Source organism: Pectinophora gossypiella, chromosome 19 (genome assembly GCF_024362695.1).
Source record: "Pectinophora gossypiella chromosome 19, ilPecGoss1.1, whole genome shotgun sequence".
Lineage (NCBI taxonomy): Eukaryota > Metazoa > Arthropoda > Insecta > Lepidoptera > Gelechiidae > Pectinophora > Pectinophora gossypiella.
Window position 1 is genome coordinate 6,181,686 of NC_065422.1, and position 13,456 is coordinate 6,195,141.

The 13,456-nt window shown below is 37.5% G+C and overlaps 1 protein-coding gene across 2 annotated transcripts in view; it reads left to right on the forward strand.

Moving 5' to 3' along the window:
• LOC126375587 (uncharacterized) overlaps window positions 1-13,456 on the forward strand; it is a 36,768-nt gene that overhangs the window by 1,168 nt on the left and 22,144 nt on the right. Inside the window, exon 1 of one of the 2 annotated variants that reach the window (XM_050022589.1) lies at window positions 7,456-7,600. The exons of the other annotated variant lie outside the window; for it this stretch is intronic. The gene's annotated coding sequence lies outside the window, so the exon portion shown is untranslated. Of the gene's footprint in view, window positions 1-7,455; window positions 7,601-13,456 lie in introns of those variants that run through there. 2 annotated transcript variants of the gene reach the window in all.

The window sequence follows — 13,456 nt, forward strand, 5'->3', positions numbered from 1 at the left end:
ATTTCATACGTGTATTGTATGTGTTTTACACGTCCATAAGGCTTCTGTATGCTACTGAACATTTGGTTTTAATTATGTTTTTATTTTTTTTGACGTGACATATTGTCATTGTAAGGTTTGCTTCAGATAGCACTTACCGAACAAATGGGGAGCGCTAAGGGCTGTCACCCCACATTGTTCTTCAGCGGATGAGCAGAATTAGCAGATTTAGCGTTGCCAGGTGTCCCCATTTTCAAGGATTCTAAGACTGCGCAAAGCACATGTGTGGCATTTTTTTCGCGATTTATCATTAACGTAAGTTACTTTGTCTTGCGACATGATTCTTTTATCGTTCCGAATTAGAAAATCTGCGTACCGCTTTTCACTTGACAACATTACTATGAACATTTCATCATGAAGTAGTTGACGATTGTATTAAAAAAAAACTTAGAAATGTTTTTTTTAAGAAAGAGCAAACGGGATAAAGTTCAAAGACTCATATAGGTCATGGGACAAATGACGTCATAAACGGGAACTAGTGTGGATAACCCTACAGAAAAGGAAGCGTAAATTATGGCTTTGTATTGAATGCCACTACTAGAGGCTATTTCTCAGAAAAAAATCTCTGGGCATCATTCTAGTACACATCTGAAGTCACTTGGAGGCCGTTACTCTTTTTCTTACTAGGCTGGATTCTCTCACTGCTGGACAAAGTGCATCTGAACTTCTACTTCTTCCTGTCTTGAGGAGCAGGTTGTCTCAACTGAGGACGGAGTCCACGAAGTAAGTTAACACTTAGAACACGGGTGTTGGTCTTTTGCGTCCATAATTAAAGGACCTTCTCTATTAGGTGACCTCAGAAAGCAATCCTAACGTGATAGCTTATCACTATCACCACATCGCTAATTTAAGAGCCTCGCTCTTGTCGGTGCAGCATTCTCCATGCTACTTTTTAGGGAAAATAAGGCAGTGGTTTCCCTCTTGCCTTCTCCCCTGCAGTACTCTGTCTGACGCGAGTGGAATGGCGCACGGAGTAGTTTATTTCAAAGCCGTACTAGGACTCCTGTTCTCCGCCTCTGAATAGCGCTGACAGTTACTGCTGCCCTCTGTCCGGTTCCAGGTTACAGTCCCTTCCGTCCATTACCACTAATAATCACTATCACCAAAAGGAATAATTATAACATAACTCATACATAAATATCCTATATACATAACAGGTACAGGCCGCACAGGCCAATAAAAATCGGTGTATTTCATTTAGGCTTTTTTTATTCAACTGACAGAAGACAGTTCACTCGGTTTAATTTCTAGACGAAGTGATTATATCCTCTTTGGTTTCTAGAAAGAAAGAGAAGAGCACATGCCTGATGTGTGTATTATGAGATTCGTAGGCTAGAACTACTCTGGGTACTATCACACTCGCGTCAGAGTACTGCGCGGCGGAAGGCAAGAGGGAAACCACTGCCGTATTTTTCCCTAAAAAAGTAGCACGGAGAACCCTACACCGACAAGAGCGTGGCTCTTAAATTAGTGATGATAAATGAGAACTACTACTAGACTAAACTAGAGGAACTGTTTTTAAGTGACCTATTGTAGATTTGCCACAGATAGCATTTGGCCGAAGAGGCACTTCCTTTGTTACAACATTACGTCTAAATTCCAAATCAAAACATTACCATATAGGACTTCATTATCATTTCCCCAATTCTCATAACGATGGTGTAACGTACGTGGGAATTAGGAAGCAAACATCTTCGGATGCTGCGACATGTGGCGGGGTGAACGACCTCGTTCGGCTAGATGCGCATGCGCTTGTGAGCGTCTTTGTACGCCCTTTGAACATTCCGCATTGGGTACACGTTTCCTGGAATTTGTTGTGCTTACGTAAGTTAGGTGAGGAGCTCGGTGGCGCAGCGGTAAACGCGCTCGGTCTGCGATTGTTGAAGTTAAGCAACTTTCGCAAAGGCCGGTCTTAAGTATGGGTGAACAAAAAAAAAATAGTTTTCATCTCGAGCTCATCCGTGCTTCGGAAGGTACGTTAAGCCGTTGGTCCCGGTTGCATTAGCAGTCGTTAATAACCACCAATCCGCACTGGGCCCGCGTGGTGGTTTAAGGCCCGATCTCCCTATCCATCCATAGGGAAGGCCCGTGCCCCTGCAGTGGGGACGTTAATGGGCTGGTGATGGTGATGACGTAAGTTAGGTATGTTATTCTATAGTACTTACCACAGATTAGCTAACAGCAAAGTGAAAAAGTTAAGAAAAGTGACTTTTTAGTGTAGTAGTGTATTATGTAATTACCAGGGCACAAACATACCAGGGCTTAGACTGAGAGGACGACCAAAAACAAGATGGGCGGATGTGGTCAAAAAGGACCTGTGCATGTGCAATGTCTCTGAGAACGACACGTCTGATAGAGCGAAGTGGAAGAGAAGTACGAAGAAGGCAGACCCCACCAGCAGATGGTAATAATAAATGCCAAGGAGAGAGAGAGAGCGAGAGAGTGTATTATGTAATTTACAATATCTACAATACAACAAATCTACAATAAGTCACGTCAAAAATAAAAAATAAATATTATGTAATTCGCATTATTTGTTATGACCATTTGCAATTTTGAATTGCCATAGTGAAGGTGCGTGCAAAATCTTAGCATAACACTTATATATTCAATCAAAATAACCTCACAAAGCCATAAGGTAGAAGTAGCCGCAACTATGATGATAGAATGAGGAGCTTTGAAGCATTATAGAACACTTAGCAACAGAATGCACACGATTTAGAGATAAGTGGAAGGAGAAAGGGAAAGCCTTTGCCTATCACTCGAAAAAAAAAAAGATCTTCGCATGATTATGGAGTATCGTATTCTTAGCTAAGGAGTATATAAAACTACTTTAAAGCAGATAGGGATATTTAGCACTCTCACATTGGAAACTAATTTGCCAAATCGTGGCGCAGTCTCGCTAAGCATTTATTTTTTGACGTGACTTATTGTAGATTTGCCGCAGATGGCTTTGACTACTTGGCCAGACAAATAATGGGGAGCGCTGAAGGCTCTCACCCGGTACAACGTTTAAGACAAAAGGCCTGAGGGTGCCCAGTTTGGGCGCGAACCTCGGCTCAGGGCGTCGTCTGAGAGGAAAAATATTTGAAAGAATTAATCGGCCCTAGTGGGTCGATAGCGATAAGCTCTGAATGAGCGAAATCGTCGACCACGCCGGCGGGGTCGGTATCGGGGTCTTGAAGTGTTTGGTGTCGCGAGCTGATTGGCTGCGTCTATGGCTAGAGTAATCGGGTCGTCGGGATCGTATCTCGCTAAACAAAAACTGTGCATTGCTTATGAAGAAAAAATCTGTCCACCAGGTACCAACGAAAGAACCCATCAAACAGATAGCGTTTCTAAAATACCTCAAGAGTGTAAACCACTTTGAAAACATTAAAAAACTTAAAAACAAAGTGATTATGATAAGATGGCCATGTGAAGGGCTCTAATAGTCATTTAAGTGGTCATGCATTCTTGCCCCTTTTTTGTAATAGGAAGGTTACCTAAAGTGTTTGGGACAGAAAACTATTATCCGAGTGAAATATATATTAGGGTAGTTTCCGACTAGTCAAATCAGTTACTTTTTACTAAACGTCAAAACACGAAATTACTATGGAACTTATCAATGCCCTGCAAAACTGTTTAAACACACAGTTTGTCTACAGGAAAGAGTCTCTAATAATAACATGTATATCGAATAATAATTTGTAAGTATGTATATTATAATAAGTGTATCACATGTCATGCTTTCTTTTCGCTTCGTTCTTCATATAGTTTTGTCTTATTGAACTACTTAATTTAATTATACAAAAGAACATGTTTTTGCAACTGAATTCCACTTGATATTAACAAAGAATCATGAGTTGAAACATCCCCCTCAGTATTCGATATGGTGTCACTAACACTCTGTGGGCAGGTAGTCACAAATCCAAAGTCAAAACCAATATCAGCAGCAATCTTAGCCCACTATAGTAGGTACATCGATCGCCCGTGCGCAACAATAGCAAGGTCACGAGATCGTTCTATTGCAATTGCAGTCCGTCGTATGCGCTTGCGCAGCGACCTTCGCGACGCGGCGATAAGGCACGCGCGGCCTACACGCCTTCATAATACACCTGCTAAATGCAAATCTTGTTTTCTGTTTCAGTTTTGAGTTTATAGGTTTTACTTACATACGTACAAAATATAACATAACATTATAATATGACATAAGCTGACGACTATATCCCAATGGGGTAGTCAGAGTACATCCATCGCAATATGAACTAAGTACTCACACTGAGCTTTCTGTTAGATCAATGTGATAGGTGGTGAGCCTTATCGCCGTCTATGTATAATGGTCCAACTGTGTTAGTGATTAATAACTCTCTGGAGCAAAGTCCGGTACCGGGGTTCGTTCCGGCGTTCCCCGTTTGAAAAGCAAGCCACAGGGACTACAAAATATGAAATCAGTATCTTCTCTCGTGTGGCTTGTGAGATCCACGACCGATCTTATCAAACCTCGTAACAGAGTTACTAATTATTGAGCCGCCAAAGGCACCTGACATGGCTCATGTAACGACTGCATACTTATTTAGTCCTTTACATACTTAAGACTAAGTAAATAATACCCGGGACCTACAGCTTAACGTGCCCTCCAAAGCACGATTCATCTTACTTTTGGACAATCGGGCGATTAGCCTGCTGCAATCTGTATGTTTGTCATAAATGTGTGATGCTCTGTCGCGGGGCCACCACCTCCAATTCAGTTGAAAACGATATAGATTACTGTACGTACCATGTACATAGTGTACGTGAAAAGATTTTATGTGTACGTGCTATAATTAGAAAGAAAACAACAAATTAAAGTGGCTTCGCTGGAGAGCATACTCCCCAGCGGAGCCACTCAGTTTGCATACTTCGAGATGTTTTCTTCCTGTAAATTGAAGTATAGTTTGATGTACGTACTACGTACATAGTGTACGTGAAAAGATTTTATGTGTACGTGCTATAATTAGAAAGAAAACAACAAATTAAAGTGGCTTCGCTGGAGAGCATACTCCCCAGCGGAGCCACTCAGTTTGCATACTTCGAGATGTTTTCTTCCTGTAAATTGTAGTATAGTTTGATGTACGTACTACGTACATAGTGTACGTGAATAGATTTTATGTGTACGTGCTATAATTAGAAAGAAAACAACAAATTAAAGTGTATATGACGGCATGAACAAAACGTGAAGCGCTGAAGATTTTAAGAAACAATCTCCTTGCGAGAACTTTTTATCTATGCACAAACTACTAAGAGAACCTATTTCAGACGAACGTCTCTCATACAAAACAAAGAGCCTCAGAATTTAGAGTATGACACTTGATTTGACATATAAAATTATATTGCCACACGCAAAAATAATTGTGGGGTTGCCATAGTAATGATATGGCACGGCGTGGCAGTAGTGATAGCTTTAAATTATTTAGATTACTTTAAATTTTGATGACAAGGTTTGGTGACGGATCGGTACGGCACTGACAATTTATGTCAAATCTGTCATAGATACACGGCCGGAAATGTTCATACAAAAAAATTGTACCATAGCGCAAATGTACCGAGTTTAGAAAATGACAGCTACTTCACCCCTCTCCTACTTCATTTCACCCCTCTGCGATCTTCCGCCATCTTGGGACAATCTTAGGTTAGGATATAAACATAGACACAAGGGCAAGCGCTGCCCGCCTGGCGTCCTAACCAAACAAAATCCAAAATCAATCATTGTTTCATTATAGTTTTATAAATGTAAGTGATCGAGTGAAATTTGCGTTGAATAAATTCCGTAGTTAGCCTCTCAACTAGAAAACTGTGATATCCATACAGTATGAGTGTAAGATAAGTAAGCGAAAAGACGAAAAGACGCTATATTTCACCAGTTTCCTAAAAGTGAGCTAGGAAGAACTCTAGAAGTGCAGAAGTTACAGTGTTTGTGTGATGACAATTTGCGAAGGCTTAGGACTACTGGGAACAATTGTGTTTGCCATGCGGATTGCACAAAGACATTTTTATTAAAAACTTTCCGGGTCTCTCAAGATTAGCAGTGTTATTATAAACAAAATATTAAAGGGTACAGATGTCTCTAGATTAGAGAGTTTAGAGGAAAGTTTGCCATTAATGCAAAAAGGCATATTTAAAATAATAATAATAAAGCTCTATTTCAGAAAAAAAATCCATAAAATATAAAACAAAATTAAAAAATAAAATGTTATACAAGTAAACTGCAGTCTTTTTTTATAAACCTTGTCATCAAAATTTAAAGTAATCTAAATAATTTAAAGCTATCACTACTGCCACGCCGTGCCATATCATTACTATGGCAACCCCACAATTATTTTTGCGTGTGGCAATATAATTTTATATGTCAAATCAAGTGTCATACTCTAAATTCTGAGGCTCTTTGTTTTGTATGAGAGACGTTCGTCTGAAATAGGTTCTCTTAGTAGTTTGTGCATAGATAAAAAGTTCTCGCAAGGAGATTGTTTCTTAAAATCTTCAGCGCTTCACGTTTTGTTCATGCCGTCATATACACTTTAATTTGTTGTTTTCTTTCTAATTATAGCACGTACACATAAAATCTTTTCACGTACACTATGTACGTAGTACGTACATCAAACTATACTACAATTTACAGGAAGAAAACATCTCGAAGTATGCAAACTGAGTGGCTCCGCTGGGGAGTATGCTCTCCAGCGAAGCCACTTTAATTTGTTGTTTTCTTTCTAATTATAGCACGTACACATAAAATCTTTTCACGTACACTATGTACGTAGTACGTACATCAAACTATACTTCAATTTACAGGAAGAAAACATCTCGAAGTATGCAAACTGAGTGGCTCCGCTGGGGAGTATGCTCTCCAGCGAAGCCACTTTAATTTGTTGTTTTCTTTCTAATTATAGCACGTACACATAAAATCTTTTCACGTACACTATGTACATGGTACGTACAGTAATCTATATCGTTTTCAACTGAATTGGAGGTGGTGGCTCCGCGACAGAGCATCACACTCATAAATGTATAAATAAAAATAAAAAAAGTTCCGGCAACCAAATTGTACTGGAATAGGAAAGAATTAGTATACCTATGCTAAAAGTGACTGCTAGTTTTCTATGCTGACTGGAATATATTGGACGTACATTGCTGTCCTAGTACAGTACATTTTGTTATTTACTAGTTCAAACAAACAGTGTATTGGAAATACGACCGATATACGCCTGCGTGCAATTGACGCATGCGTACTTCATACAAACTACAACGCGCATCACCCTTCTAAAATCAAAGCACTTCGCACAGCTGTTTGATAATCACGCTTTCTCCTTCTATCTTATGTAATTTCCTATAGCCCTGTCTCATTACGATACTTACGTTTCGTTTTTGTTAATTTTATCGATTTATACCTCCCCATGTGAACTGTTTGTGAATTTTAGTTTGACAACAGTGCAATACAGACAGGACACAAACATTTTCTATATTTTACAAGTATTTTGTAGTCATTTTATAAAAGGTTTCTAGTTACTGTGTGTTTGGATATTCCGCGTTTTTCACAGTTTTATTGGTAAGTACTTAAAATAGTAATATATTTAGCGCTACTAATAAGTATTTCTAACTAGAGCGCATCGTAGCGAATTATGCAAGTCAGTTCTATGCTGTGCCATTGAGTAAAATATAATGTGCTGTGCTTAGAGTTTTAATTTATATTCGTAATTACATATTATTGATATTATTCGTTTTATGGTGCCAATGTTCGTTGCTAACGTAGCGAATTAGCCGAGGCATTTCTATTGCTGTGCCCTTGAGCTAAATATATAGGTACTTACCTATATTACTATATTAGGTAATGTACTGTGTTTAGAGTTTTAATTTGATTCATAATTACATATTGATAATATTTTTATAAATTACGTAATGAATTATCTTTTCTTCCGTATCTTTTCATTTCGATACTCTACATAGGTGTAATTGTTTAAGGACAAAATTAATTCCTAATTAGAGACAAAAACAAGACAATGGAGTCTTCCTGCACATACGAAAACAATTATATTATGAATGAATACTCTTTACACTTTCTTTACCTATTTGTATTTTGAAAACAAATCCCAAAAATTCTGAGGTCAGTGACTTCACAGAACCAGTTTTGGAATAGCGTTCAAACAGCATTAGAGCGTAGTTCTAAAGCTTTAAATCATGTCTTTCGGGACAGGTGTACGTCGCTGTGACAGAGGTTAAAGTAATCGTCCAGAAACACGATTATTCGGAACATTCCAATATAGTTCCAGATTTGAGAATGCTATCCGAGGCAAATTTACCATAAGCCACGATAAAAATACATTTAATTTTACGGTAGATATTGTTACGGTTTCTAATAAGTTACTTTAAGAAAATTTACCACTACTATTTACCAATGGACGGTCAGGTACTGGAGGTTTGAATATGGTAAGAAAGATAAAGGTATTAATTGTGAATACAGGAGATATAGGATTGAAATTCGAAAATTATGTGTTGACGTTCTTTAGCATTGAATATACCTCTATTATACCTATTTATTTATTTGAGCGGAAGACAAGAGGGAAACCACTACCCTATTTTTCCCAAAAAGGAGCATGGAAAATGCTACACCGACAAGACTGTGGCTCTCAAATAAGTGATGTGATCTATACCTAAATCTACTCGGTCGGACATAATAGACGTGATGTTATGTGTTGAATATATCAGTAGCAGTAACAATGACGTTGATGATATTATATTGTATTTTTGTAGATTTTTGAAGGTTTAATATAACATAACAAATACTTCATTGCACACAGAGGAAATACAAAATTACAAACAAAAGAGAAATAGAAGATTAGGTACAAAAAGCGGCCTTATTGCTAAATAGCAGTCCTTTTTGTAGTGGTTTACCCGATGACAATAAATGCAATGTTACATACCTGCTTACTAAAAAAAATACGACTTTTAGATACTCTAACAGCTTTACATCTAAGTTTTATAATTAATTATAATGTATAAACCAACATAAATTATGTCATTATACTATCAAAGGTAAACGATGCGACGGATGTTAGAACAGCCATATAGATTCCATACACACACTGTTTTATGTTTACCTTCCCTAAATGGCAGCTTTTCTGAGCTTTCTAATCGGTCATTGACCTTAAAGTTTGAGGAAGATAGAGAAGATTTTTGTATGTGCAGGCGCACCTTTGGTTGTTAAAGATACTAAGTCTTAGCTCGCAATGTTGTGAAGAAAGGATGTGTTGAAATGTAATGAATGAAAATGTAGAGATTTATTCAAAGGGGTCGTAAAATTAAAATAAGTACGTATGTGCGAATGTAGCCTGCGGTCCGTCAAACCAATGAGTAGATTTATGTGAAACTTGGCACATATTCTTCTATACATTCGTAAACTAACGCTCATAAGCTCTATGGAGCTGTACAGAGACTATAATAAAATACGTGTGTACTTAGAATAATACTACTTAGTACTTGTGCTTCATGATTAATTTTTACGTTTCATTATTGCAAAGCTCAGAGCTGATCGATTCGATTAATAATCGTGCTGGTTTTGATAAGTGTGTTTGTGTTAGATATTAATAACGGATATTTTTTCATATTACCGTCACTTAAATATATATTGCTTTTTTGAAGTGTTCGGAACAAAAGATAAGAAATTAAACGCATTTTTATTATCAATAATAGTATAAAAAATATACAGGGTGTTAGTGACACCGTTACGGATACTGAGGGGGATGATTCAGACCATGACTCTTAGTTCATATCAAGTGAAAATTTCATCGTCATCATCATCAGCCCATTAACGTCCCCACTGCTGGGGCACGGGCCTTCCCTATGGATGGATAGGGAGATCGGGCCTTAAACCACCACGCGGGCCCAGTGCGGATTGGTGGTTATTAACAACTGCTAATACAGCCGGGACCAACGGCTTAACATGCCTTCCGAAGCACGGAGGAGCTCGAGATGAAAACATATCAACTCAGAATCATGGTCTGAATTATTCCCCAAAAACCTGTATTATTGCTTTTTTGAAATATTCGGAACAAAGAAAAAATTACTATCATAAATAGTATATACTTAACTAATTCGAGTTTGATAACTGTGATGGATACGAATAGAGCTTTTGTGGTCTAGTTGACAACACAAATATCCCGGTTTGACTGCCATTAGATAGGTTGCAGGTTTGGTTTCCGTCGAATTACAAACGGTTTCTGTATTTTTCGCTGTCGTTACTCGTTGCATTATAGATATACCTCTGGAACCTATGAATTGCATGAAGTAAACATGCACTGCCTGGCAGACTAGGATGCAAATGCAGCAGACAGCATTCCATTATCGCCCACAAACAACCGGAATACATTATTCCCACTGTTTCATAAATATCTAGAATATACCCTTGTTTGTTTATCTAGCCAATACCATTTTGTTCGATTTCAACTTAAAGCATTAAGGTGCGTTTCCATTGACGCGGAGTTGGGTGGAGCGGAGCGGAGATGTGCAGGAATCGATCAATCACCGTGAGGAAGAGAGTGACAGAACGTCTTCGTTTTTCGCTCTCTCGAACGCGTGATTAGTCAAATCCACACATCTCCGCTCTTCCACTTCAACTTTTTCTTATTAAATATTTCAATTTCAGCTTGTTTACAAGATAAAAAATAATCTGATTTCTTGTTTATTTTTTTCTTGTGACCGACTAAACTGAAACAAAATTTAATTATCGAATTGTGTTCTTCACTGAGAAAAACAAGTCGTAAGAACTTTGATGTAAGCTAAACTACTTTTATTGTATCAGATCAAGAGAAATTCTGAAAACACTATTTTTACCGACTTCAAAAAAGGAGGAGGTTCTCAATTCGACCGTATATTTTTTTTGTTTGTTCGCGGATAACTTCGTTGTTTATGAAGCGATTTTGATCATAATTTTTTTGTTAGAAAGGAGATATTCGCAAGGTGGTCCCATTTTAATGCTTATTAGTTTTGCGTTTGAAGTCGGTATTTTTTTTTTAAATTATATACTCACTTAAACTTCAGTAATCTCAAGCGCATGCACAACAACGTAAGAGGAGCCGACAGTTTAATTGTAAATTTGGAAATTGTGCTTGTTAATGTATTTATTGTGTGGGACTTTGTAACTTGACGTTTATATATCATCGTTCGTTTGTTCGTTCGTTTATTATCGTTCTTGTTTATTATTATTATTATATCGGACAGAAGACAAACCTTTGTTTCTTTTACTTCTTTAACTTTTATTTCACTTCTTTTATTGCATCTTGCTTTATTCTACTACACTGTTTTATTATAAGCGGGGGTCTAAAAGCGCCAGATTGAAGCAATTCATCTTAAAAGCATATTTGCACATATAAAAGTAGGTACTATATGTCAACAAATAACAATATTTGTTTTTTTAGATGAATTGCTTCAATATGGCCTTTTTAACCTACCTAGGCTTTATGTAGGTACTAAGTGGATCGTATTTCGTGTCACCTTGACGTGTAACAATGCAGCCGGAAAGATATTGCCTCGTTCAGTTTGCAATTCTAAGTTCCTTTGTACTTTACATTGAATTGATATTATTCACGACGAACTATGAACGGTCACGAGTACTAATATGTAAACACTTTGAAACCATGTCACATTAACTTTTTTGACAAATTAAACCGTAAGTCTCATTAAATGTCAAATACGATAGTGCGACAGGGTTCTAAACTGGGTACATGATATTATGACTGAACATTGGTTTGTTTTATTCTACTTAAACTGTAGAACATGCCACCTGCCATAGTTACGTAACAATATTATAATTAAATTATTATAAATTATTTATTTGTGGCACTATTTGACCGGATTCACCGCTGGGCTGGACAAACTAAATTCAGTCAGAAGAAAACTCGTAATGAGAATCGAATTTTTTATTGTTAAATTAAATGAAATTATTTTGACGCGTTTAGTAGACAATGAAAAATTTCCTGGCAATGGAATTCAAAACATCGACCACCATTAACATAAATATATCACTATCACTTCATTATTTTTCGTCACGTTCTATCACGGTCTTTAACGGATGTGCAGCTAAACAAAAGAGTCACGTACCTATAGTTGGGCAAAACAAAACACAAAACGTCGGTAACTTGTGAGAACTTGGGCCACGCCACTGTGCCCCTACGCATTATGTTTGCCACCCCTGATTTTGTGCACCCCTGAAAACTAGAAATAGATGCAGGAAACAGCTAAAATGTCCTCCACATTCACATAGTTTACTTTTCGTTGCATTTTGCACTTTAACATCTTTCTCTTACGCTTTCAATGCTCAGTTTGTAGGGTGGCACGTTGTGGTGCGCAGGAGTCGATCTAATCCAACAACAGATGTGCGTAGAGGGGTGAACTAAAGACAATATCGATCTTTCAACGGCGCGCGTGCGTTGATATTGATTTTAGCATTATGTGGTGTGGGGTTGCAGTCTGAAAGGAGGATAGGGTACAATTTATTATTCTAAGGGCAGTATTTTTTTAATTCCGAAGCTGTTTTTGTTATTTATTGCTGGATTATCATTCGAATGAATTTTAAATAAGACATTCTTACTTAAGTAGTGTGCCTGCATAACTGATTGATATCACTTTTTTTTTAATCGCCGTTGACAGTTTATTACAGATTTATATGGGAAGATACTAAGTGAAAAGGGAAGGAAAGAGAAGTGGAAAGGGAGAGGCAATAGTCCTGCAGTGGGATGATGTAATAGAAAAGGTACTAAGTATCCTTTTCCTATCTATGACAATACAAGGATTTCAGCAATGTATAAATTTATACATTTACTTATACAGAATTCTGTATAAATTCCTAACAGTTTCTAGCTTGCCTACATGTACTTAACAGTTAACGTCGTTTCTTAAAATACCGTAGTATTGCACATGTGAAGTGTCCGGATTGAGTGTCTTGTGTCCTTGCCAAACAAAGGACAGTCTCACAAAGTCATCGGGAATCGAAAGTGGACCTCTTGACGTGAGCCTAACGCTCTAACCACGGAGGCTGATCCTATAAGGGTTCCGTTTTTCCTTTTGATGCTCGGGAATCTAAAAATATGTACTGAATCTCACTACTACCTCAGATAGTATTAGCCATAATAGTCGCTACGTCTGATAACATGCATAATCCTGTTATTTTTAATTTTGTAATTTCCTCCTAAAGTCCTTAAAGTCCTAATCGGCAACACTAAATACCTGTAAAAACATGAAAAAACTCAAGTTACTGTCAACGCGTGTATCCTTTCATGTTGGCACTACAGTATTTTTTTTGGTTAAGTTGTCCAATTTTACTCAGGTTACTATAAGCAATTGCTTATTTTATTTAAGTATGTGTAAATCCGGCTCTGTAAAACATTGCATCCATACCTTGTCGGCGACG